Below are 27778 nucleotides of genomic sequence, written 5' to 3'. Positions count from 1 at the left end.
GAATGAGCAGAGGCCATGCAAAGGTGAACAAGTTGCTGGTGGAGGGAGGACAAGAGGGATTGGGATTGGAGGAGGAGTATTGGAAGGACACAACGGGAAGCTAAATCTACGAGGAATGCTTGAGAAATAATTTGCCTACCTGAAGATGCGACAATGTCTGAGCACTCCAGTATGAGCAGCCTCAGTGAAAAATGACACCTGCCCTTGCCAGAACTGCTACCTTAGAGAGGGTGAGAACTGAATTGGCAGTTAAGGTCACTGTGGCTATAAACATTAGAGCTCTGGATACTTACAACATCATGGAATATACAAGAGAGGACCCGGTACCTCAATGCAAAGCAAGGAACATGACTGAGATTATGTGAGGGAAAGACTATTTCGAACTGGCAATGTGTGAGGGGGTAAAATTGGGCAAAGAGCAGGAACAGGGTGGGGGTTGTTGATGACAGGCAGTTTGTTTGCTGTGGGAAAGTTGGGGATCAGAACTAGCAGTTTGCAGAAGGAGAAGTCAGGGATCAGGACTGAAGATTTACTGAGGGAGGGGATCGAGATCAGGACCAACAGTTATTGGGGTGGACAGGAATTGGGATTAACAGCTGGTTGATTAGGGTCGGATAACAGGACCGGCTGTTTGTTTGGAGGGAGGGCAGGAGAGTCCAGGATAGGGAATATTAGCTGGTTGACAGGGATTGGGAACAGGACCGTCTCTTTTTTGGGATAATCAGGAATTGGGATTATCAACTGGTTGAAAGAGGAGCAGGACTGGCAGTTTGTTGAAGACAGCCAGTATGTTCGGATTAGGACAAGTAGTTTGTTGCGTCACAGAAGGTCAGGAATTGGACTGGGGTTTGTTGTTGGGATGCTGAACAGAACTTGCTGTTTATTGAATGAGTGGGGGAATCAGACTTGCAGTTCGTTGAAGGAATATGATGGATGGGCATGTAGCCAATTGGTTTTGTTGATGGGGTTTGAGGAATGGCCTGGAGATGTGGGGGTCATGGGGTGGGGTTGGAGTGGACCTAGTGCAGTATTGGGTGTTGTATGGATGAGGGCCAAGGATGAAGGTAATAAGTTACATAGGTAGATGATGTCCCAATCCGGCTCTGTTTCGTAAAACTGTGTTAATGCTGGACCACCCATGGACAGGTGTTCTGTGGCAATATGCCCCAGGTTCTCTGGAATTTCCAAAAATGAGTGTTGCACATGAAAAGAGTTCAATCTTCTGCATTGCATAAGGTTTGCAAAAGTGACTCATGCCCGGAGGTGTCTGATCAAAATTACAGAGAGAATGGTCATTATCATTTTATCTTCTGGGAAAAAAAATCAGTTCTCTGTAGCACAGCACTGAGAGGTGTTTTGCAATTGAATTTCCAGGTGAACGTCTATTATGGACTAATTTAAATGTAATTGTAAACGTTGTGTTGTTCATTCACATGATGAAATATAAATGCAGCTTGTCAATTTATAATTGTCCATGTCTTACTGAAACATGTACATGGTCTGGTGTCCAGGTGATAGGAGAATTGCATTTTGTATCATATCTGAGATGAATGTCCTGTTCAGATAATTAAGGAAAGATTTAATTTACATCCTTTGGTTCATATTATCTTATGATTAGATACTTGGCAGTAAAAGCAAATTCATTAATGTCGGGGACATGAGGCTAACGAATGAAAGAGACTTGAAATGCTTAACCCAGAAAATATCTGATGGAGATCCAAATTTTCTGCAGTAAATTATACGGTTTTGTTGCCTTCCCTCATAAATTTGCAATTTTAAATATTTTGCTGTACTTTGATTTCCTTTATTAAATCATTTTAAATTACAAATAAATTTAGTCAATAGTTTAACCTATACAACATGATCAAAGTGTTTAACATATTCTGCTGTCCAAAACTGACAGAAGATGTAATGATTAAGTTAAGTGATCTTTACCAAAAAAATCTCAACATAATCGAATTGTACAATTTGGTTAATGCCACCAATCCCTTTGTGGTATACAAAGAGAAAATGCTGGAAATACTTTGTAGTCAGGCAGCATCTGTGGAAAGAGAAACAGAGATAAATTTTAAAGTCCAAGACCCTTCAACTGGGAAAGAAGGGAAAGCACAGGGCAAGCTTCACAACGCCATTATTAGCAACACAATACGGACAAAGAAGCAGAATCTGCTTCCGACTGCCAAATTAACCCATTTGTTCTCAGCCTACCTGAGATATTCCTTTTGTTCTGCGCACCCCTCCTCTACTTGCCTTGCAACTAAAAACTAACTTGTTTCTCTCTTTCCCAGTTCTGATGAAGGGTCTCAGACTTGAAACATTAACTCTTTTTCTCTTTCCATAGGTGCCGCCTGAACTGATTCGGAGACCTTATTTTGTTCCTTTATTTAAGAAGGGCAACAGGGATAATCCAGGTCACTACAAGCCACGGAGCCTTACTTCAGTGGTAGGGAAATTCTAAGGGGTAGGATTTATGTACATGTGGAAAAGCAGGAGCTATTCAGGGATAGTTAGCATGACTTTGTACGAGGGAAATCCTGCCTCACTAATATGATTAAGTTTTTTGAACAGGTAACTGAGAAGATCGTTGAAGGCAGGGAGGTAGACAGACTTCAGTAAGGCACTTGTCAAAGTCCCGCATGGTAGGCTGCTCCACGAGGTTAAGGCACATGGGATCCAAGGCGAGCTGGCTAATTGGATCCAAAATTGGCTTCGTGATAGGAGGCAGAAGTGGGTAGTGGAAGGATGTTTCTCTGATTGGAAGTCTGTGACCAGTGATGTACCACAGGGATCAGTGCTGGGACCCATGTTGTTTGTAATATAAATGACTTGAATGTGAGTGTTGGAGTTATGATTAGTTAGAATCTTTTTTCCGGTGGTAGGGGTATCAAAAAGAAGAGGGCACAGTTTTAAGCTGAGAGGAAGATACTGTAAAGACGATTTGAAGGGAAAGTTTTTACACAGAGAATGCTTGATATCTGGAATGGACTGCCAGAGGAAGTGGTGAAATCAGATACAATCATTGCATTTGAGACATTTAGGCAAGCATGAATAGGCAAGGCATAGAAGGATACAGACCAAATGTGGGCAAATGGTATTAGTGCAGACGAACAAAAAAGTTGGCATGGACATGGTGGGCCAAAGGGCCTGTTTCTGAACTATATGACTCAATGAGTCTAATTGTTGAGTGCATCCAGCATTTTCTGTTTTTATTTCAAGTTCCTAGCATCTGTATTTTTTATTTCCTTTGTGTTTTGTTGGTTATCTGTTTCATATTAACATGCATTGATATTTATCATGCATTAATGTTTTTAAATTCTTTTCCAAGATGTAAAGCAGAAAAATGCAGCAAGAATTGCAATTTTCATCTACAATATTGGTGATACAGTGGCATTACTGGTAGAGCTACTGCCTCACAACCCCAATGACCCAGGTTCAATCCTCACCTCAGGCTGTCTGTGCGGAGTTTGCACATTCTCCCTGTGATAGTGTGGGTTTCCTCCGGGTGCTCTGGTTTCCTCTCCCATCCCAAAGATGTGAAGGTTGGTAGGTGAAATGAATGTTATAAATCACCCCTGGTCAGTAGGTGAGTGGTAGGATCCAGGGTGAGTTGATGGGAATATAGGAAGAATAAAATGAAATTAGTGTAGGGTTAATGTAAATGGGTGCTCGATGGTTGGCACAGATTAGATGAGCTGAAGGGCCTATTTCTGTGCTGTATGTCTCAAGTATGTGGCTTCTTTTCACTTTTTGTAACACCACCCACAACTGCATTACTCATATCCCTTCATATACCAGTGGCCACATCATGTCACACTTACCTTGACACAACAGACACAATTGAATAATACTGTAAATATCTGTTTTGGGCAATGTTTCCTTTGCAGCTTTTCATTTTCTTCAGAGCATTGTCAGCGTCATTTCTCCATCAATTATACAGCACTTACACTTTGCAAAGTTTGAGGATTTTGTTCTGAAATAGGCATCTGGAATTCTGTAAATTCTTGAAAATTGGTTGTCTCCTGTTTGCTGACAATAATTCATTACTCTTCATTGTCCTATATATTTGTTAATAACATTTTCCAGGCATGTTCCATTTTTTAAAACCTTTTTAACCAATGTATAAAGTTCTGTTTCATGCAGACATGACTTTGTATGCGTTGTGTGACCAGTGTGTGTCCTTGCCTGCCATTAGTTATGTATTGGCACTCACCCAAATGATTCATTTCTGCTCATTAAAGTGCTACATGGAATAACTTAAATTAACATCTGCTTGGGTGTCTTTGAATACCACCAACAGAATGTTAAGATGTACCAATCAGTGTATGCAGTGTTAAGTGCTCAGCAATATATATATGCAATTCCTTTACACCCACAATCTAAAATTGGGCATTTTTATTCTCTTACTACCTTCATGACATATGGTTTGCTAACATCTTCATCTGCTACAGAATGCAAAGCCAAAATGACTTGTTCTGCAGTTTTGAATGCAGTTTGCACTTGAGGAAGGATATATAGCCGAGAAAATAGAATGTGCAGTACCCATAGTTTCAGTGTCAATTGCACAAAATTCAAATTTTATCTGAAGCAGTTTATGATAATGAACATTTCTAGGTGCAAATGCATCAAGTGCAAAATTGGATCAAGAACTTCTGTGCACTGTATACATTGATGCACTGACCTTTCTGCAGGTTAGAAACATAAGTAATGATGCCATTGTTCATGAAAAGCATATTTCAGCCCATACAAACTTAAATTGGAGTTAAAAGCTCCACACCATGACCACCACTGAACTATATCAGTAGTAGTATCATGCTAGTTTGCTCTTTTTCCTCACAATTGAAAGGAACTCTGCTGACATCAGGATACCAGATTAGGCAACTTTAGAGCTCACTGCCTGCTGCTTGAACATCTAAAATTCACAGAGTGTGCTTTAACCAACAGGAGTCGATTCCTCTACCATTTAGATGTTCAGGTTCTCATTCCATCAGTGCTTCAGTGGTGACTCTGCTGGGAGCACCCCATGACTGGAGGTGCTGCTTTGGCTGTCACTAGTCACTCAGAGTGGATCTGGGACTTTGGAGAGGAGTCCAAGGCACACCAGTCTGTGATGAACTGATTCCCATGGAATCATCAATGGCATCCTTATGATGAACTAAGGCTCAGGTTTTCAAAGGATGTCACCACTGAGATCAGTGTCATTCTGTAGGAAGGCCTCTGGTCATGCACTAATGCCTGCACCACTCTCACTGTGGAAGTCAAGGACACGGTGACTCTGAACTTTGTCAACTCAGGTTCTTCTCAAGCTGCTGCAGCAGATCTCTGCCGTATCTCCTGATTTGTTATTGACTGAACTGGATGATTCCATTTATTTTGATTTCAGTGAACAGTTCAAGCACTGGGATTTGCCAGCGTTGCTGGTTTCCCAAGAGTGCAGGCAGCCATTGACTGCACACATGTGTTTGTAAGGCCTGCTATAAAGAACATGGAGCTTTTCATCAACAGGAAAGGCATCCACTCCACTGGTGTGTAGACTGTTGTGGATTTTGAGAAGAATTTCCTCACAGTGAATGCCATATTTTCTGGGAAGCACAAATGACTCCTTCATCCTGGAGACCTCACTGCTGAGCACTCAATGGTTGGTAATGTGCAGAAGAAAGGATCCTTGGGGATATGGGCTGCCTTCCACTTCCTCGGCTCCTCACACCAATGCACACTCCAAACAAAAACAACTAAATAACATCTGGAAATAGCAGAGCCACAGCACCAGATTCATCATCTGCCTCAGGAAAAAAGATTTTAACTTCCAACATGGATCTGTTGAGAAAGCAAATATCAGTTGAGCTTATTAAGATGAAGGTCAGATAATCAAATGAGATGAGTTTTTGAGAACTGAAAGGGTCTCCATTTGAAAAGCTGTTCAAAATTAAAGAGACAAAGTTGTCATCAACCATGAGGACACAACCTCCTGGATTTTATGGCAGCCAGCATGGACAGGCATGGTAGTGGGCAGGCAATGTAGTGTAACGGTTAGCATAACGCTATTACAGCGCCAGCGACCCAGGTTCAATTCCCGCTGCGGTCTGTAAGGAGTTTGTATGTTCTCCCCATGTCTGCGTGGGTTTCCTCCCGGGTGCTCTAGTTTCCTCCCACTTTCCAAAGACATACGGGCTAGGAAGTTGTGGGCATGCTATCTTGGCGCCGGTAGCGTGGAAACACTTGCTGGCTGCCCACAGAACACCCTACGCAAAAGATGCATTACACTGTGTGTTTCGATGTACATGTGACTAATAAAGAAATCTTATCCTTCTATTTAATGTGACCATGAACACGAGAGGGTAAGTGGATGTAAGATTCTAAAAATAGGATCACACACAATGGAGAGCTTCCACAGCAACAGAATTTCCTATGTTGCCCAGTGGTGAATCACTCTTTGTGGAAGCTCATTGGTAAACGATTTACTGAGCCATGTGTCAGAAGGAAACAATTTAAAGGAGTCTTTCTTTGTGACTAGAACTATTCTCCGTGAAGGTTGATGGACCTTGAAATTTGTTTTCATCATGAGCTTACGTCAATCACAAGGTGGACTGAGTTTAATGTCTACCTTCCTACAAATGGACAATGTGACTGTTCTGCAAGAAACTGGGAGAGGTTTGAACTATTATGATGGTTAAGTCTCATTATCCTATCAAGGGTGAGCTTCCCACGAGTATTTTTGTTTAACAGGCAATAAAGGTGAAGGGAGAAAGGATTTCTGTTAAGCATATTCTCATTCGTGAGGCAGAAATTTGTCCTTGGGATAAATGAGAAAAGTAGTGTCTGTGCATTGTAGTCAGTTTATGAAATTCTGATCCATTATATTTCTGATCCAACAGCGCTGTTGGAGTATCTTCACTATAAAGATCTAAATTTTATTGTAGATAATCCACCATTATCTTCACAGGATCACTAAAGGATGAGCAACAAATGCTGTCCTTGGCTGTGACACCCACATCCCCTCTACGAATAAAACAAAAAACATAATATTTGAATGTTCCTTTTTTGGTTTGCAACAGCAAGATTTCTCATGGCTGTTAGTGCGATTGCACCTGCCTTCATTTAGTCTATAAACAGTTTTAGCCACTTGAATGGTTTAATTAAAATAAACAATATTCCAGCCAAAGCCTGAGTCATTTACCTCTTTCAATTCCTGATCTTATATTAACATACTAAACCCATATCCTTTCAGGTAACAGGAGGTGAATATTAACATGAGTGGAATTTATTAACTTGTGAAAGGAAACTTAAACATAAAATGCTGGAAACACTCAGCAGTTCAGGTAATGTGGAAAGAACAAAGGAGTTAACCTTTCAGGTTGAAGACCCTTCAATAGAACTTGTAAAGGTTTGTGATGATTGGTTTATTAAGAGTGGTTTATTGCTTTGTTTTTTCTGTAATGATGTTTTTGCATCTGTTGGTTTCAATTTTACATTCCCAAAGACTAGTATTGTTCATATAGTGAACTGAATTAAACTTAAAAGCATCATCCTAATAAGAATTTAATCAGATATTTCTTCAAGGCTGAACAGTCAAAAAATTTGAAACAGAATGTTGACATAGGTCTTGCATTGGTTGCAGTTAATTTCCAACCAGTGCTAAGTGTGCCTTTAAAAGCTGCCAGATCACCCAAGTACGTTTGTAACCCCTGTTTATGTTCCAATGGAGCTGATTGCTAGTGGGTTAGTTACTGGTCCTGCCTATAATCTTGCACTTGGTAAAGCAAAAGATTAATAGAAAATTGGATTTCTTGCATTTTTTTAACTGCAAGCTGAGCTGAAAGCCATACTTTACCACCTCCATATAAGAAAGGTCCTCTGCTGATGCTGAAAGTATCATGATGAGTAGAAGGTAAGTTAATTATCTTGCTTGAAGCTAGTAATTTTATGAACAAATCTGATGAGCTTTTTCATGTAACTCTTAAACAGAACTATCTTAGAATTTATTTGCAGAGCTATGAAAGTTACAACAAAAATATGGGCATCCAAACACAAAAATAGTGGAGGATAGCATTCTAGAAAGAAGCTGGAGAGATCCAGGAAAAGTATTTATGTAAAAGTAAATGAAGCATTAAAGCTATTTAAATCTTATTTGATAAAGAAAGAACTTCTAATCATTATATACATTGTTATAAGAAATATTTTACAATCAATTATTGTTATCTGTGTAAATACAACAACCAAAATGTCCCACAGGTGACAGTGAGATACATTAATCTGTTCATTGGGGTAAAGGTTTTGGCCAGAATAATCCTTTGTTCTTTTTTAAACAGTGCAGTATGATCTTCAAAATCTTACTGTGGAGGCAAAGAGGATATTGATTTAACATCCCATCTGAAGCTGGCCTCTCAAACATTCATACCCTGACACATCAAGTAAGAAAAATGGAAGTATATTCAACTAACTCAGTTGACTTTAAATGGGATTGTCGCAATGTACCAATTTAAAACACGGCTTTGTTTAAATGCTAATCCCAAATTGTGAGCCTACATAAAGGAGTGATTTTCAAAAAGACACTTGAAAGGGCAATAGAATAATTTATATCCAGAAAGAAATGCTAAAACAGGACCTGTGACTGCAGCCAAGAGGGACGTGAGTTCTACAGGAGAGAAGTGAGAGATCTAGGTAGTTGTGTCACCTGGACACTCCTGCCTGTTTATTGGTGGACAGTATTGGTGGTAACATTTGAAATATGGAGAGGATTACCTGGCTTGCATTGGGGACTATGATTTTTGCATAATCCTTAGAGGAAGTGTCCATTTATCATGGAGTCCCTTACAGCCAATGCCAACACCCCTCCCTTCTACACTCAGTTTGGAGAGTGTGGATGCAGAGCAGGGACTTCATCCTGGTAGCCTTCTTCCTCCTGGTCCTCTTATTCAGGCCGCGCTTTCAGTCCTGACTAATGACTGACAGGCTCCAGGTCTCCCTGTTGATCTCCCTCCAACATGCAGAAAGTCTTGAGGAAGCCACTGTTTCTGGTTGGTGCCCCAAACTGATGCAAGCAAAGGAACCTCGTTTTAAGCATACCTATGGCTATATTTGATTTCCTTTCTGGCTTCAGAGCGGCTCTCATTGTACCTGTGTTTAGATTTCAGAATGTATATTAGGACCAAAAGTCTATAATGAAAGAAAATGTTTGGATTTGCTCAGCTAAAGACAGTATTGGTTTATTATTGTCACTTGTACCGAGGTACAGTGAAAAACTTGTCTTGCATACCGATCATACAGGTCAATTCTTTACTCAGTGCAGTTACATTGAGTTAGTACAGAGTGCATTGAGGTAGTACAGGTAAAAACAATAACAGTACAGAGTAAAGTATCACAGCTACAGAGAAAGTGCAGTGCAATAAGGTGCAAGGTCACAACAAGGTAGATCATTAGGTCATAGTCCATCTCATCGTATAGGGGAACCGTTCAATAGTCTTGTCACAGTGGGGTAAAAGCTGTTCTTAAGTCTGATGGTACGTGCCCTCAGGCTCCTGTATCTTCTACCTGATGGAAGAGGAGAGAAGAGAGAATGGTAAAGAATGGCTTCAATTTTTTTCCCCAATCAGTTTGAGGGGATTTGTACCTGTCTATTTGTTTTACTTTGTGCCTTTTCATATCCAGTCATTTAAAAGCTACTTTTTCCCCTTAATTTGTTGCCCTGTTAAATGAGTCATTGTACTCGTGCAATAGACACGGGCATATTGGCAAAAACAATTCTTAACCCCGTTCTTTGAAAGCTTTATGGTAAACTTTAGTTTTATTACCACCACCTGCTTCCTCCATAAATCTTGGCTCACTCTTGTTCTTCTTTCATCCTTATCCTACCTGCATATCCCTCATCTGTGTTCACTGGCTGAGACTGTCTTCTGCTTCCCAATGCCTTACATTTTAATTTCTCAGCTATAGTGTTAAATCCATTCATAGCCTTGCCCTCTCCACCTCTGGAACCTCCCAGAGCTCTATAACTCCTCTCAAACTGCACTGATTTTATCAGTTATACATTCTCTTACACTCACCATTGTTGACTATGCTTTCAGCTGAGTAAACCCCAAGTCTTGGCATTCCCTTAATTCTTAGAGTAAACTTTCTGTCACTTTCCTTTTTTTTTGCTCAGCGTACAGTTGTTTTTCCTTGCATCCCTGCAAACTGTTTTTGTTGCAATTCAAGATTAAGGACACAATATAAATGCAAACTGTTGTTGTCATTCCTATCTATCTGTTTAATTGTCCTTCAAACAGATTATGTTTCACAAAAGCAACTGTGAAGAAAAAAAATACTTATATAGAATTGGTGGCTTCCCTGGAGCCCAGTTTAATTGGATACCAAATAAAATTATGCATGAAGACGTACATGACAGCTTTTGTATAAAGGTCAACAGTTTTGTCTTTTAATTAATACATTTATAATGTATTTTGGGCCTTTTGTGTTCCATTACTTCCTGTATTCCTGTTAAAACATTGAAAAAGCAAATTGATGTTACAATAAATAAAATTTCAATATTTATACTTGCAATCCACTAAAAAAAAATTTTACTATATACTAATGTTTAGCACATACCATGTACACAGGATAATTATCAAAATATCACTATTGTTGCACATGAGAACTCGCTAGTGGATGTGTATTACATTATATTTCTTAATTAGTATTTGAATTCCTATGATTTTAATGAAATAGAAATAAGGCATGAGAAATATTTGGTCATCGCCAGCAGGCTTTTCATCTGAGTGACCAAAAACAGTCTGCTGGAGGAACTCAGTGGGTCAAGCAGCATCTGTGGGAGGAGAGGGATTATCGACATTTCAGGTTGAAAACTGAAATGTCACCAATTCCTTTCCTCCCATAGACGCTGCTTGATCTGCCGAGTTCCTCCCAGCAGATTGTTTGTTGCTCCAGATTCCAGCATCTGCGGTCTCTCGTCTCTGTTTTCATTTGAGTGAGTCTTGGTAATCCAAGTCCCATCCAGATAACTTCTAACTCCCTGGACCTGAGATGCACCGGCTTCCATGAAAAAAGCTGTGTCTTCCTCATTTCTTAATTTATATAAGCAAACGTGAACGAATAGGAACAGTCAAGTTATGTAGTACTTTGCAAAAATCAGGGCATCACAGAGTGTTTTAGCCCATTCAGTACTCTAGAAGGATACTGAACATTGTAACATTAACCAAAATGAGAACCATTTTGCCTACAGCAACCTCCCACAAATGAAAACATGACAAATGACAGGAGAATCCATTTTGGTAGTATTGATTGAGGGATTTGTCAGATGGGAGACTGAGAGAATGCCACTGCTTTTCTTCAGATAGATTTGTGGGATCCCATACATTCACATAATTTGGCAGTCAAGGTCTTGATTTAACATCTCATGTGAAAATTGTCAGGGTTGACACGGCTGTACTCCTTCAGTGCTGCATCAATGCCGACCTTGAGTATGTGCTCAAACCTCTGAGGTGGGGCTTTGAATTCTGCTTTTAACATTGATTTTCACTTGACAATTTTGCTATAAAGATGTCAAATGACATGCTCAAAAAGCATCTGGAATTTCTTTACTGCAGGCGATGTCTCAAAGCTTGAGCTTGTTACATTATTTCAGATGCATGCGAATAGAGACTGGCAATCCAACTGTTTTCAGGCTGACTTGTCTGCTAGTGTTCTGGTTTCAGATGAAACGAGAAGCACATAATCTACTCACTGCATTGCTGCCTCACCTAGCTCTTGACTAGTATTTTATCACCATGTATAGATATCCATAATTTCATATCAATTGCTGCATTTGTGCATGATGTATTTGATCATCTGTGTATCATTGTACAGATATGCACAGTCTGAGAAGAAGTTTGAATGAAACAGATGTGTATTAGAGCTCTCTATGTTTCCTAAGACTGGGAATATCAGACAAATATGCACTCCTATTTCTAAATTTTGGTGCAACCATTGACATTAATAATACAGGAGCAAATGAGTCTTCCTTTGTTATTTCCTCCTTGATTGAATTTTTCTCGGATTTCTTTGTAAATGAAAGAAAGGGCTTCCAACAAAAGCATTTAGTATGCAAGTTAAATTTGTGTCTGTGTAGTTTTAGCGATGGTTCACTTTTGTACCTAGGTAGAATGCTCTGGGTTCAAGTCATGTTCCAGAGATTAGAATTTGTTTGAGGGTGTTCAGAAAGGGACGTTGACCTGAGGATGGGATCATAAACCAAGGCCTCCTCTGGCCTCTCGCGTGGATATAAAAGAACTAACAGTGCTTTCTGAGGAATAAGCGGAGTAGTTATCATGACCAACACACAAAAAATGCTGGAGGAACTCTGGTCAGGCAGCATCTATGGGGAGAAATAAACAGTTGACGTTTTGGATTGAGACCCTTTATCAGGACTGGAAAGAAAGAGGGTAGAAGCCAGAATAAGAAGATCGGGGAAGGAGCACATGCAGGCAGGTGATAGGTGAATCCAGGTGAGGGGGGAAGGTAGGTAGGTGGGTGGGGGTGGGGTGGGGAGATGTATGAAGCTGTGAGATGCTAGGGAGAAGAGGCAAAGGACTGAAGAATAAGAAATCCGGTAGGAGAGGGCAGTGGACCATGGAATAAAGGGAAGGAGGTGGGGAATAGATGTGTAGGTCCTGAGGGTTGGGTGGGGGGGGGGGGGAAGAGATCATTACCAACACTTGACCCTTAACCTTGCACTATAACAAGTTACTTAGCTTTGTCACTTGTTGGACCATGTTTGCAAATTGTTGGCTGTTGTTACTTTATTTGATGTGAAGGGCTTCAAATCACCCCAAGGTGCAGCATAAATGCAATTTTCTTCTTCTACAACAGTCTGCTTACTTGTACCTTTGGAATTGGCATGGTGGCAGGCCCTGCAACTAATTGCATAAGATTGGTTTCATTGAGAGGAGGTTCAGACCAATCATCCAGAGTTTACATGGCCACAGCGCTGGCTACATCAGTTTGATGGGGTTCAACTGCCATTGACTAATGTTTACTGTGATCATCCCAATTTGGGGTGGGATGGTTGGTTTAATGGGTTTTGGTGGGAGCCCATAAGCCCTTCTACAGTTTATGATTAACTACTTAGATGGGGCAGCAGAGTGATGCGGCTAGTTCAGTGCTAAAGACCCGGGTTCACTCCTGACCTTGGGTGCTGTCTGTGTGGAGTTTGCACATTCTCACTGTGACCATCTGGGTTTCCTCCAACCTCCCAAAAACGTGTAGGTCAGGAGGTTAATTGACCATTGCATATTTCACCTAGTGTGTAGGTGAATGCTAGCATATGGGGGGAGTTGAAAGAGTGTCGGAAGAAAAGGATTAAAGTAGGATGAGTGTGAATGGGTGATTGATGCTTAGCATGGATTTGGTGGGCTGAAGAGCCAGTTTCCATGCTGTATCTATCCGATTCTATGACTCCATAGAAGGAATATACAGATGACAGCCTGTCAAGTGATCAATCTAGCAGTGAGTCTCTCACTACTTCATTCTATTACACAAATTAAGTGCTTGAAGATGGGAAAACTACAACAACCTTCAGAATTAACTTTTCCTCATTAGTTTGATAGATAATTACACAGGCCCTATCTTGCTAAAAGCTCCATTATGCATCCATTTCAGCAGAATAATCAAGGACAATTTACTCTGGTGTAGGTAATTAACAATGGACTAAAGGCAACTTTCGGTCAGTTACCATTAATAGCTCCCTACTTAGGTTGATTACATCGGACCTTTTAAACTTGCTTCAGTTTCTTTCTTCAATTTACTTGCAGAATCCTTCTACTTAATACCTAACTTGGAAAGTATCCAAGTGTCAGCAAACTATTTGGGGCCAAATCTGCTTTTTGTGTGAGTGGCACTAAGTTTCTATATCAATTACCAACCACGGGAAATTGTTACACTTACTGACCAGCAATAGAGGGTAAATTAGACTATGAAATTGGGATCTCACGCACCCTTTATCTGGGCATTATAGATGCTGATTTGATTTGGATTTTATCAATCATTTGCCAGCATACAATTGTGAATCCTGTGCCAACTGCCATACTGAAGAGAGCCGGAGTTCTTGTGATGTTTTTGCACACCAGAAGCATCCAGACTTGCAGATCGTGATGTCAACTAGTGCAGACTGCTGATTTTTTTTAAATTTTATTTTGGCAGTACAAGTAAATGGGACCTCAACAATTCAGCTAATACCATGCATTTGATTCTTGAGGGTGCCCAACTGTGTTAATTAAAGGGATCAGGAATTACTTCCAGATTTGTTGGTAATTGATTGAAAGGTGAGTTGCTGGTGGACCAGAATGATTTGATCTTTGAAGAAGATAGGTCTGTATCTGGACCTTTGAACTTCAGCCAAATCCTGTTGCTCCCAGACTTGGGGATTTTACTGGGTATTCATCTCGGACCTCATCATGACATGGAAAATAAGAAAAGAGTCCAGAGCAGAAATAAATGTTAGAACCTGGAAGAGGAGGAGCGTGCTGTAAAGGCCTCAGGATGGCACAGTAGTGTAGCAGTCAGCGTAAGGCTATTACAGCACCAGTGACCTGGGTTCAATTCCCACCGCTGTCTATAAGGAGGTTGTACGTTCTCCCCATGTCTGCGTGGGTTTCCTCTGGGTGCTCCGGTTTCCTTCCACATTCCAAAGACGTACAGGTTCGGAGCTATGGGCATGCTATGTTGGCGTTGGAAGAGTGGCGACACTTGCGGGCTGCCCCCAGAACATTCTCAGTAATGCAAAAAAGACATACAAATGACTGTGTGTTTCGATGTACATGTGACTAATAAATAAATATCTTAAAAGGGTCTATCCACAGAGGTTTTCTGGAGCAGTTATGTAATGCTCGAGGAGGTTTAACTTCTTCCAGTGGGGGCAAATGAAATATGCCACAATGCAAAAAACATCTGTTGGTGGGTGTGGATGCTGTGTTTGAATAATGTTGCTGCATCATAAGACAGTTAATTGTCTGTGTATGCTATGAGATAGAGGTGTGAATCTTGGGAGTGCATGCAAGTATGCAAGGGTGTTGATGGGTATTTAAAATGTGATGAGTCCAATCCTTGATTACTAGGCATAGCTGGTAGGAGAGTGGTGAGGTATATTGCATTGACACAGACAGCCAGTGGTACAGTTAGTGGAAGATCAAATTTCATGATGTATTGACTCACATTAACTATGCACAAGGTCACAACTTCTTTTGACACTGCATCTGTATCCCTGAGTCTTAGCTCATCATGCTCACTCTCGCTGTCTGTCTAATGGGCATCCTGACTCTTTGACCTCCTTTCAACCTCAACCCCAAGGTTACTGGGGCTGGATTGGAAGATCTATATGTCCGAAAAAGCTATAAAACAGGGGAGCAGAATTAGGCCATTCAGCCCATCGAGTCTTCTCCGTCATTCGATCATAATAGATTTATTTTTCCCTCTCAACCCCATTCTAATTCTTTCTCCCCATAACCTTTGATGCCATTGCTAATCAAGAACCTAGCAACATCCACTGTACATATACCCAATGACTTAGCTCCCACAGCTGTCTGTGGCAATGAATTCCACAGATTCACCACCCTCCTGGAATAAAGGGGGCCTTTTCTGGTTGGCTGCCGGTGACTGGTGGTGTTCTTCAGGGGTCGGTGTTAGATCTGATACTTTTCAAGTTGCATGTTAATGATCTGGATAATGGAATTGATGGCTTTGTGGCCATCTCTGTCATTCCTCCTCATCTGTTCTAAAGGGATGTCCTTTTATTCCAAGGCTGTGCCCTCTGGTCCTAAACTCTCCCACGACTGGAAATATTCTCTTCACGTCCACTCTACCCAGGCCTTTCAATATTTGGTAGGTTTCAATGAGATTCCCCCCTCATCCTTCTAAACTCCAGTGAATACAGGCCCAGAGCCATCAAACACTCCTCAAATGACATGAGGATGACACCTTGTCATCCCCAGGATCATTCTCATAAATCTTCTCTGGACCCTCTCCAATGCCAGTACATCCTTCCTTGGATATGCGGCCCACAACTGCTCACAATACTCCAAATGTGGTCTGACCAACGGCTTCTAAGATCTCAGCATTACATCTTTGCTTTTATATTCTAGTCCTCTTGAAATGAATGTTAACATTGCATTTGCGTTCCTTGCTATCAACTCAGCTTGCAAGTTAACCTTTAGGGAATCCTGCACTGGGACTCCCAAGTTCCTTTGCACCGCCGATTTCTAATTCTCTCCCTGTTTAGGAAATAGTCTCCAGCTTTATTCCTTCTACCAAAGTGCATGACCGTACACTTTCCCACATTGTATTCCATCTGCCACTTCTTTGCCCAGTCTCCCAACCTGTCCAAGTCCTTCTGCAGACTCCCTGCTTCCTCAACACTACCTGCCCCTCCACCTATCTTTGTATCATCTGCAAATTTGGCCACAAAGCCATCAATTCTGTCATCCAGATCATTAACTTGCAACTTGAAAAGTAGCAAACCCAACACTGACCCCTGAGGAACACCACTAGTCACTGGCAGCCAACCAGAAAAGGCCTGCTTTATTCCCATTCTTTGCCTTCTGCCAGTCAGCTGATCTTCTATCCATGCTAATACCTTTCCTCTAATGCCATGGGCTCCTATCTTGCTTAGCAGCCTCATGTGCGACACCTTGTCAAAGGCCTTCTGAAAATCCAAGTAAACAACGTCCACTGACTCTCCTTTGTCTATCCTGCCTGTTACTTCCTCTAAGAATTCCAACAGATTTGTCTGGCAAGATCTCCCCTTCAGGAAACCATGCTGACTTCAGCCTATTTTATCATGAGCTTCCAAGTACCCCGAAACATCATCCTTAATAATAGACTCTAACATCTTACCAGCCACTGAAGTCAGGCTAACTGACCTGTAATATCCTGTCGTTTGCATCCCTCACTTCTTAAAGAGTGGAGTGACACTTGTGATTTTCCAGTCCTTAAAACCATAGAACAATACAGGCCCTTCGGCCCACCATGTTGTGCTGACCTTTAAACCACTCCTAAAACTATCTAACCCCTTCCTCCCACATATCCCTCTATTTTAAATTCCTCCATATGCTTATCTAACAATCTCTTGAACTTGTCCAATGTATCAGCTTCCACCACCACCCCAGGCAGTGCATTCCACGCACCAACCACTCTCTGGGTGAAAAACCTTCTTCTGATATCTCCCTTGAAATTCCCACCCATTACCTTAAAGCCATGCCCTCTTGTTTTGAGCATTGGTGCCCCGGGGAAGAGGCGCTGACTGTTTACTCTAACTATTCCTCTTAATATTTTGTATACCTTTATCAAGTCTCCTCTCATCCTCCTTCTCTCCAAAGAGTAAAGCCCTAGCTCCCTTAGACTCTCCTCATAATCCATACTCTCTAATCCAGGCAGCATCCTGGTAAATCTCCTCTGCACCCTTTCCAACACTTCCACATCCTTCCTCTAATGAGGCGACCAGAACTGAACACAGTACTCCAAGTGTGGTCTAACCAGAGTTTTGTAGAGCTGCATCATTACCTCGCAGCTCTTAAACTTGATCCCATGACTTATGAAAGCTAACATCCCATAAGCTTTAACTACCTTATCCACCCGTGAGGCAACTTTCAGTGATCTGTGGATATGAACCCCTAGATCCCTCTGCTCCTCCACACTACCCAGTATCCTGCCTTTAACCTTGTACTCTGCCTTGGAGTTTGTCCTTCCAAAGTGTACCACTTCACACTTCTCCAGATTGAACTCCATCTGCCACTTGTCAGCCCAGATCTGCATCCTATCAATATCCCTCTGTAAGCTTCGACAGTCCTCCACACTATCCACAACACCACTGACTTTTGCGTCATCTGCAAACTTACTAAGCCACCCTTCTACCCCCTCATCCAAGTCATTAATAAATATCACAAAAAGCAGAGGTCCCAGAACCGATCCCTGTGGGACACCACTAGTCACAGCCCTCCAATCTGAATGGACTCCCTCCACCACAACCCTCTGCTTTCTACAGGCAAGCCAATTCTGAATCTACGTGGCTGAGCCTCCCTGGTTCCCATGCCCTTTGACCTTCTGAAGAAGCCTACCACGTGGAACCTCGTCCTTGTCCTTTGGAACCATTCCTGACTCTTAGCAATTTTTGAAAGATCACAACTAATGTCTCCAAAATCTCTTCAGCTACCTCTTTGAGAACCCTGGGGTGTAATCTATCTGGTCCAGGTGACTAATCCACCTTCAGACCTTTCAGCTTCCCAAGAACCTTCTCCCTAGTAATTGCGACTACACTCGCTTCTGCCCCCGACTCCCTTGAATTCCTGACATGTTGCTGGTGTCTTCCACAGTGAAGACTGATGCAAAATACTTATTCAGTTCGTCCGCCATTTCTATCATGTTTAAACTTGGGAAAAAATTAGGAGTGGTACTATTGATCCTTCGCTTAAATTTGAGGAAGTTTGGAGTCCATTTATTCAATATTTTCACATGATATAGATCCCCTTGTTATAAACTTTCAACTTAGAGGAATGGAGTTGACGACATAATATTGCTCTGTTTCTACTGAGAAATTTTAGTCCAGTTTTTTGTTTGTTTCTTGAATTTCTTTTTTTCTTTAGCTTAGTTTGGTTTGATATACTGTTTGTAAATTTTCTTATTGTTTTGGGGATTTTTTTTTCTTTTTTTATATTTTAATAAATCTTTTTCTTTCCTTTTCTTTTATTTAATATTCATTCACTAAGAGATCGTTGGATCTACAGACTTTTTTATATACTTTATTGTTTTTTATGACTATCCATGCCATGATTGTTCTTCTGATCTCTTTGTATTACATGTACAAACACTGATGTTACATATTAATCTGTATTAATTTGAAAACTAATAAAAAGATTGGAATAAGAAAGAAAGTTCATCCGCCATTTCTTTGTTCCCCACTACTACTACTTCAGCATCATTTTCTGCAGTCCAATGTCCACTCTTGTTTCTCTTTTACTCTTTTGTATATCTGAAAAAAAACTTGGTATCCTCTTTTTATTGGTTAGCTTGCATTCATATTTCATCTTTTCTCCCCTGACTGCTTTTTTAGTTGCATTCTGTTGACTTTTAAAAGCTTCCCAATCCTCCAGCTTCCCACTAATTTTTGTAATATTGTATGCCTTCTCTTTTGCTTTTATGCTGTCTTTGACTTGTCAGCCACGGTTGCCTCATACTCCCCTTAGAATGCTGCTGCTTCTTTTGGGTGAACTGATCCTGCACCTTCCAACTTTCTCCCAGAAACTCCTGCCATTGCTGCTCTACCAGCATCCCTGCTAGGGTCTCTTTCCAATCAACTTTGGCCACCTCCTCTCTCATGCCTCTGTAGTTAGCTTTACTCAGCTGTAAAACCGATACATCCAATTTTTGCTTCTCCCTCTCAAACTGCAGGGTGAATTCTATCATATTATGATCACTGCCTCCTAAGGGTTCCTTTACCTTAAGTTCCCTAATCAAATCTGGTTCATTACACAACACTAAATCCAGAATTGCCTTTTCCCTAGTGGGCTCAACCACAAGCTGCTCTAAAACCCATCTCATAGGCATTTTACAAATTCCTTCTCTTGGGATCCAGTGCCAACCTGATTTTCCCAGTCTACCTGCATATTGAAGTCCCCCATGACTACCATAACATTGCCTCTCTTGCATGTCTTTCCTATCTCCTGTTGTAATTTGTACCCCACATCCTGGCTACTATTCGGAGGCCTGTATATAACTCCCATCAGGGTCTTTTTACCCTTGCAATTTCTTAACTCTACCCACAAGGATTCTACATCTTCTGATCCTACGTCACTTCTTGCTAAGGTTTTGATTTCATTTTTTACCAGCAGAGCCACCGCACCCCCTCTGTCCACCTGCCCGTCTTTTCAATAGGATTTGTATCCTTGGATGTTTAACTCCCAGCTATGATCTTCCTTCAGCCACAACTTTGTGATACCCACAGTGTTGTACTTGCCAATTTCTAACTGTGCTACAAGCTGATCTATCCTGTTTCATATACTCTGTGCAGTCAAATATAACACCTTCAGTCCTGTATTCACCCCTCCTCTTCTCAAATTTGTCTCCATGTTGCCTGAAGTTAAATTGTTATCCCTTTCTAAACTTTGTCTTTTTTTTAGTCTGGTGACTTCAGTAACCACTCCTGCACTCTCATTCCCTTTTACTTTATCCATACTTGTCCAATCTGTTAAACCCCCCCCCCCCACCCCCCCCCCCCCCCCACTATTGAAAGTCGTATCCACAGCCCGAGTTATGCAATTCAGCAGGACCCTGGTGCCAGCATAGTTCAGATGGGGTCTGTCCCATCGGAACAGCTCCCTCCTTCCCCAATACTGGTGCCAATGTCCCACGAATTCATATCCATTTCTCCCACACCAAACTTTGAGCCATGCATTTAACTCTCTGATGTTGTTAACCCTGTGCCAATTTGTATGCGGTTTAGGTAGCAATCCAGAGATTATTACCTTTTTGGTTCTGCTTTTTAATTTAGTCTGTAGCTGCTCAAATTCTCTCGGCAGAACCTCTTTCCTTGTTCTTACTACATCATTGATGCCCACATGGACCACGACAACTGGATCTTTCCCCTCCCAGTCCAAATTTCTCTGCAGGTCAGATGAGATATCCTGAACCTGGGCACCAGGCAGGCAAAGCAGCCTTTGGGACTATCCCCAATTCCAACTACATTTCTCTTCTCTGCCCCCTCTTGAATGGTTCCCTGAACCACTGTGCCATAGTTTGGTTGCTCATCCTTCCTACAGGCCCCATGCTCATCCGTACAAGCAGCAAGAATCTCAGACCTGTTGGACAAGCTCAAGGGCTGAGTCTCCTCCAGCACTACCTCTTGGATCCCCCTACCTGCCTCACTCGCAGTCACACCCTCTTGTCCCTGACCATAGAGCAAATTTGAAGCAGTTAATCTAATGGGTGTGACTGCCTCCTGAAACAGAGCATCCCCTCTCCCTAATGCGTCGCAGTGTTTGAAGCTCAGATTCCAGGTCATCAACTCTGAGCAACCAACATTTGCTGCAGATGCACCCATGTTTAGTCACTATTTCCAGCAAATTGTTCACACTGTCAATATCAGCCACAAAGCAAGAGGTGCAAGCTAGCTATAATTATCTTTGACTGCCTTGAGCTGTGCTAACTACTCACAAAATTGGACTCTGTGGTTTTACATGAATGCCACCCTGGTTACCACTAGTTGGTCACAGCTGAGATTGCAATACTCATGTTTTGTTATCCTTCACTGGGTTAACCTCGCATGGGTTGATCAGTCTCAATGCCAGTGTTCTCATGTTATCCTACTTAACTGATTAAGTTTTCTGTAGCAACATTGCTAATTATTCTTGCAGTGACTTGCAGGAATTTTAGACCACAATGCATAAATTTTTGGTGAAAAAGAAATGTGTAGGATGAAGGAAAAAAAGTACAATTTATGTTCTGGTGTATTTCAGCATTCAATTTTCATTGCAATTTTTAACTGGAAGTTTCAATGTACTTCATTTTTATCAAAGAATACCAGTTATTAAAAAAATGCAGAGTGACTGAATATATAAATATAGGGAGCTTTAATACATTGCCCGGTAAATAGTTAAAACCTTGGAGTATTGCAATGCAAAGAAAGGCAAGCCATGAGCTATGAAATTCACCCCAGGAGGCATGTTCTTCCTTTCATGCTTTCAGGCTAAATCAGCACATTTGACTTCATCCTTAAACTCTGGCAATATTTTACCTCATCTTTTTCTAAACTGGGCTTTATGTACTAACTGTGGCACCAGTAAAAAGTTTTGATGCATTCATTCTTTACAACATGAAAATTATGACACAGAAGAAAGATTAATGCAGTGATTAAACATGCTTGCTGTGACATGGGAGACTATGTTACATAATTCCTGCTTCATCAGCAATTGCAAAAGGGTTTAAAATAGGCAAACAATTTAAGTGGTTAAAGTAACACAGAATCCATTGATAAATGTCATTATAAATCTGATTTTGCAAATCTGGTATTGTTTGCCTTTAACCCAGAAATTTAAAAAATCACATTTTTACCAAGTATTTCCTGTCTTGTGAGCTTTACACTTTTACCAACACAATAAGAAAAATGAAATAAGAACAGGAGCAGTCACAACCTCGAAGAATCAACTCTACTGTTTAATATTATAGCAGAGCTCATTCATCCCAACCCCTGCTCATATTCCTTGATTGTATTTGTGCCCAAAAACCAATCAGTCTTGAATATGCCCATTGGCCAAACATCCATTAATGGTTGGTTGATTTTCAGCCCTCTGCGTGAAATGATTTCTCCTCGTTACCTGTCCTAATTCTGAGACCATGATTTTTTTTTAAACCTAGATTCTCTGGCTTATGGAAACTACATCCGATCATCGACTCTGTCATTGTCTTGCAGAATTTGCTACTCATTCTTTTAAATTCCAGCAAATATAGGGCTATTTTATTCAAGCTCTCACAGCACAACCCTCTTAGGACAAGAATCAATCTCAAATTATTTTGCATCATCTCTAAGGCAAGTCTATTCTCTAGGTGAGGACACCATGTGAGTTTTTACCAATGTTCCATAGTACTGCAGCAAGAGTTTTTCATTGTTATTATCTAAACTCCCTGCAATAAAGACTAATATCTTTTGTACAGGTAAACTTTCAACAATTCACGTACAAGAACATCCAAATCCTTTTTAAAGCTTCACTAATCTTTGAAACAATATTTTACAAAGTTGTCTGTTATGACACCTTACCAAATAGAGTCCGAGACATGCAGTATGGATGCGGGCCTTTTGGACGACCAAGTCCATGCTGGCCATCTAACGTCCATTTACACTCATTCCATTTTATTTTCCTCACATTCCCATCAACTCCTCCCAGATTCTTCCACCTTACACAGTAGGGGCAATTTGCAGTGGCCAATTAACCTACCAACTCTGAAATGCAAATAGACATCATTTATTTGTTCCCCCTCACCTACCCCACTAGTTACAACCTTAAATCAACTTAATTTGTCAGACAGTACATCTGATTCATAAAATTGTGATCACACTGTAGTTTCCAAGTGCTCTGATACAAGGTGATATATTCTAGTATTCTCCATGCTGCTTGCATTTGATTAACTGGCTTGCATTTCTGAATTATCCTTTCTTTAAATTTCAGGGTTACATTTACAGGTCCTCCCCAGCTTACGAATGCCCAACTTGTGTGCAGCCTGTACATACGGATGAGTGTTTGGGAGACCGGTGGCATGGATTTGCTGGCTGCTGCGGTGCTGCAGGCATCTTCTGCCATGTGGGAACTAGGTCTGTGGCCACATTTCTGACTTGCAAACTGTTTGGATTACAAACAGTTCACAGGAACAGAACCCTGCCATGATCTGGGGACCTGTACCTTATAATCCATGGGGACGTCCCTTGAATTCTGAAGGACTGTACCAATACATCCTTTTATCTCTGAATCCACTTCCTTTGAAGACCCAAGATATCTGGACCATTAGGCCCTGGTGATTTGTTGGCTTTCAATCCCATTAATTATTCCAGTGGTTTTCCTTTACGGATACTAAGATCCTCCTTCTCATTCGATTTATGGTTCTCAAAATGTCTGTTATGTTTTTGGGGCCAAGTACCTCTGCCATTTCCTTACATTATAATTCCTTTTGACATACTTTTAAAAGCTGTTTCTTTTAATTTCTGACATTTTTATTTTCATATTCTGTTTTCTCCTTATCAATTTGTTGATCCTTTCTTAATTTCTAAACTCTCCCTGTGCTCAATCTTGCTATTCCTTTTGGCAATATTGTAATTTTTCATCCAAAACCATTTTTTTGGTTGTACAAATTATCTGTTGGAACTCTTATTCTTCAAGGAAATGTATTTTCATACAGAATTGTACATTATTTCTTTAAATATTTTCCTTTGCTTACCTATGAACTCATCCCTCATACTAGTGTGATTAAATTTAAGACCCTAGTTTTGTACTTAAGCGAATGACTCACAAATTTGAGCATTTTTTTCCTTATTATGATCATTCTTCCCCATAGATTACTTTCTTGTATGACTACAAATTAACCTTTACGTGAAACAATGAGATTTACAAAGCTTGACTTCCATTTTATTCCTCAACATGTCACTGTAGAAAATTTCTCATTTATTCCATGAATTGTCCTTCAAGGTAGTTTACTGTATTAATATGAATTTGGAAATGTTGCAAGATTATTGCATTATCTCTTTTGCATGCTGGTCTAACTTCCTGATTTATGTTCTGAGCAATACAATGATTACTGTTATTACACCTACCAGTTATTTTGTCCTTTCGTAATCACCAAGTTTCACCCAGTGTGAATCTACATTTTGATTTTCTGGACTGAAAATCTATATCTCTTTTGTCTTTATTTCATCACTTATTGTGTCACCTCCTTTACTAATTGGTCAAACTTTCTATAAATCAACTAACTTGGAATAGTTAGTTCAGAGCCTTGATCACCCCCAATGGCATATCATTAATGGCTACTGCATCAAACCTGTTGATATTTATTTATCTATACGTAATTCATCTATCTTGTTCAATGTGCTTTTGTCCATCCAGACATGGTGCCCTTAATTTTAAACTTTCTTTTTACTATTTTCCCGACATGTGGCTATTGCTACTAACATCCCATCAGCATTGTTAAACTCTCTGTCCCTTTCAGGCTGGGATAATATACTGGGATACATTGGTATTTCTCAACATTAAACTGCAATCCACAAAAATGAGCATGACATCTTCACAAATCTCTGTAAACCTCAGTTGAGTAAATATAGTGGCACTGCTCCAACACTTGGTAAGAATGGCAGCTGCAGATTGTGATTTTAATCCCTCAGTGAGGAACTGCTAATTAAAGCTTGGTAGAAGATTGTTCAGTAATGGCTTGATCAAACACTAAAATTCTCATTTTCTAAATCTGGGGCCTCAATATTCTTTGCCACTGAGGCTTCTGAGGACAGGCACAAAGACCTAATCTTTAAAAAAAAACAGTTTCTAATAATTGATGTCAAAAATGACTCAGAAGGATTTATGAAAGCTCAATTTTCCCTGCAGGTTGTACAGTATTTTTGGAAGAATCAGATTTTTCTTCAATCCTACTACAGGGGTTGGGTTGTCTCATGGAGAACAGACTCATAAAAATTATTGAACAACTAATGATATATTTAAAACACTTTAATTACAAAAATGCTCTTAATTCAAAGCATGCTCACTAGACAATAATATTTGGGTTAAAATTGTTCCTTCCAATTGTTCTGTTTTGCACTTTCTGCATTAATATGAATGTTCGGAGAATTGGCAACCTGTTAAGTGCTCTATTATTTTCTATTGACTTTGTAATAAATGTAAATATATGAAATGGTTTGAAAATACTGAGAATGATGGTGCATATCAATAATGACTTTGCCTTTTTGTTGCATGAAAGGACAAGAGAATTATCCTGGGATTTAAATTTCATTGCTTCAGAGATTTTATATTTATGCAGTGCCTGTAGAGTGAAAGATCTCAGATCCTTCCAGCTCACTACAACAGATCCTGCAGCTTATCCTGGGACACATGTGAAGGATAAGAGACATATTCTTCAGAAAATAGAAAGATTTTGACCGAGCAGAATCATTGTATTTTTGATTGACAACTCCCAATGAAACATTGCACTTTGTTCTGCAGGTTGTCAAAGTCTCGCATCAATTTCACGGCATGCAGGACAAGTAGAATACTAAAGATGTTAGAATCCAGGTTTATGTATATCAGCATGAAACAAAACACTTTTATGACATTCTCAAAATTGTTTATGGCCTAGCTACTTCATGAACAGCACCCATGAGATCATCCATTGTTGCCTCTTATTTTACAGAGAAGGACAGAATACTCAATCATCAGACAGAATAAGTCATTGAGTTATTAATTGGCCATCTGTTTTTGACAAAGATGGAGTTGATACTACCTTACAGTACCCAATTCAAGACTACCTTGATCAACCACCTTAAAGCAAAGAAATTCAAAGGTCAGTCATACAGATGGACAGAAGTACAAAACTGAAATCCATCAGCATACCTGACAAGATCCATTAAGTTGCTGAACACTCCCTATTTTGGTACTTTTCTACTTGCCAGGTCTTAGAACTGTCTTATTTGGCTTGAAAGATGAATTCATCATCATTATCAACAGGTACAATAAACAAAGTGGAATACACAGATCGTTCAGACATCCCTTTGTTGTTATAACAAGGAAATCCAAGCCTGGTGACTTTTAATCCTATGCTGGGCACAAATAGTGTATTATCCAAGTGTATTTTTTTTTATTTTTGCTCCATTGTATGTAATCACCATTGGTAAAATCATGGCTTACTGAGAAAAATGGTGATCTTTTTGGTAAATTAGTTGTATTTCAAAGCTTATGGTATTTTGAATGGAATTGGACCTTGGTAGCAGTGGTAAAATTTTGCAGAACAAAATTTAAAAATAGGCAACATACTGAACTGCCACAATGGTTCTCCACCTCCAGTGGTGAAGCATCAAGCTCTTAATCCTTGCCCAACCCTCTGCTTTGTTGACCATTCCCCTCCTCCACCAACTAGTCATCTGCCACTCAACACCCCCGACCATGATCTTGCCGCTCAGTCTCCTCAACCCTAACCACCAACCTGCACACAAATCTCACAGCTTGATCACCAAGCTGTCACCTGAAACAGGCCCCCAAATGTGGTTTTGCCACCTCTGGCCCCCCACCCCGTTCACAGATCTGTCACCTGGACAATCTTCTCTCCACACCTCATCAATTTTCTACCCAAACCCACTCCCCATTGCTGGACAAATCCCCCGATCACTGATCTGCCACTCGCATCTCCCCTGCAGCATCAACTCTACCTGCTGCATCGGTGTGCTGCCCCTGAATATGAGTGGGAGTAGAAGGAAAATATATCGGGTGCTGAAATTTTGGTGACCCTCAGTGTTGCCCTAAGGAGAAAATGGCAGGGGTCATTCAGGGAACCCATGAACCATGATGAAAATGCCATGGAGGTACTGGAGTGAGAGGCCCTGAACTAGGGGACAGTCACTGTTGGAGTTGTATCTGATACATAGATGTATGTGTAACAGGAAAAGAACCAGAACAGAAAGATGCATACTGGTCTCAGAAAGTAAGTGCTAAGCACCTTTTGTCTGAGTGTACAGTGTTGTGTAATGATGCACATTAAGTGCAATTCATTGTAAAGTTAAAGCAGCGGTGCAGACGGTGAACATTTAGCTGTGTGCAAAACATTGGTGTCTAAATGAAAGGGTATGCTCCAGTTTTAAATAACCCTGTACAACACTGCCACGACAAAGGGCAGGACTTGCACCCTGCAAGTTCGCAGACCCACCTAAGCTGTTGGTCATGGGGGCTTGATACCCCGAAGTGTCGTTCCAATTTTTTTTCTGTCCCTCTTCAATCCAGTGTGCGTGAAATGCTGTATTTAGCCAGTGATAATGTCTCCAAGAGGCAACAGCAGTTGGATTAAAAGCTAAACAGCTAAAAGCAAAAGAAGTACATAAAAGTAATAGAAATACAGACTTGTTAGCATTGGACCAAATCATGCTAACTTGTGGCCATTAGTTCTTTAGAGAACCAGCAGCAACATTCTGATCACAACACACAAGTCAGAAACAAGCACAAGTTTGGATGTCGGTGCTTCTGATCTCCTGCTCCATTGCTGGGACCCTCTTTGCAGCAGAGGTGGCTGGCATAAGTAGCATGGTCCC

Source organism: Pristis pectinata, chromosome 4, assembly GCF_009764475.1.
Source record: "Pristis pectinata isolate sPriPec2 chromosome 4, sPriPec2.1.pri, whole genome shotgun sequence".
In the NCBI taxonomy this organism is placed as follows: domain Eukaryota; kingdom Metazoa; phylum Chordata; class Chondrichthyes; order Rhinopristiformes; family Pristidae; genus Pristis; species Pristis pectinata.
Note: the sequence above shows the minus strand (reverse complement) of the source record.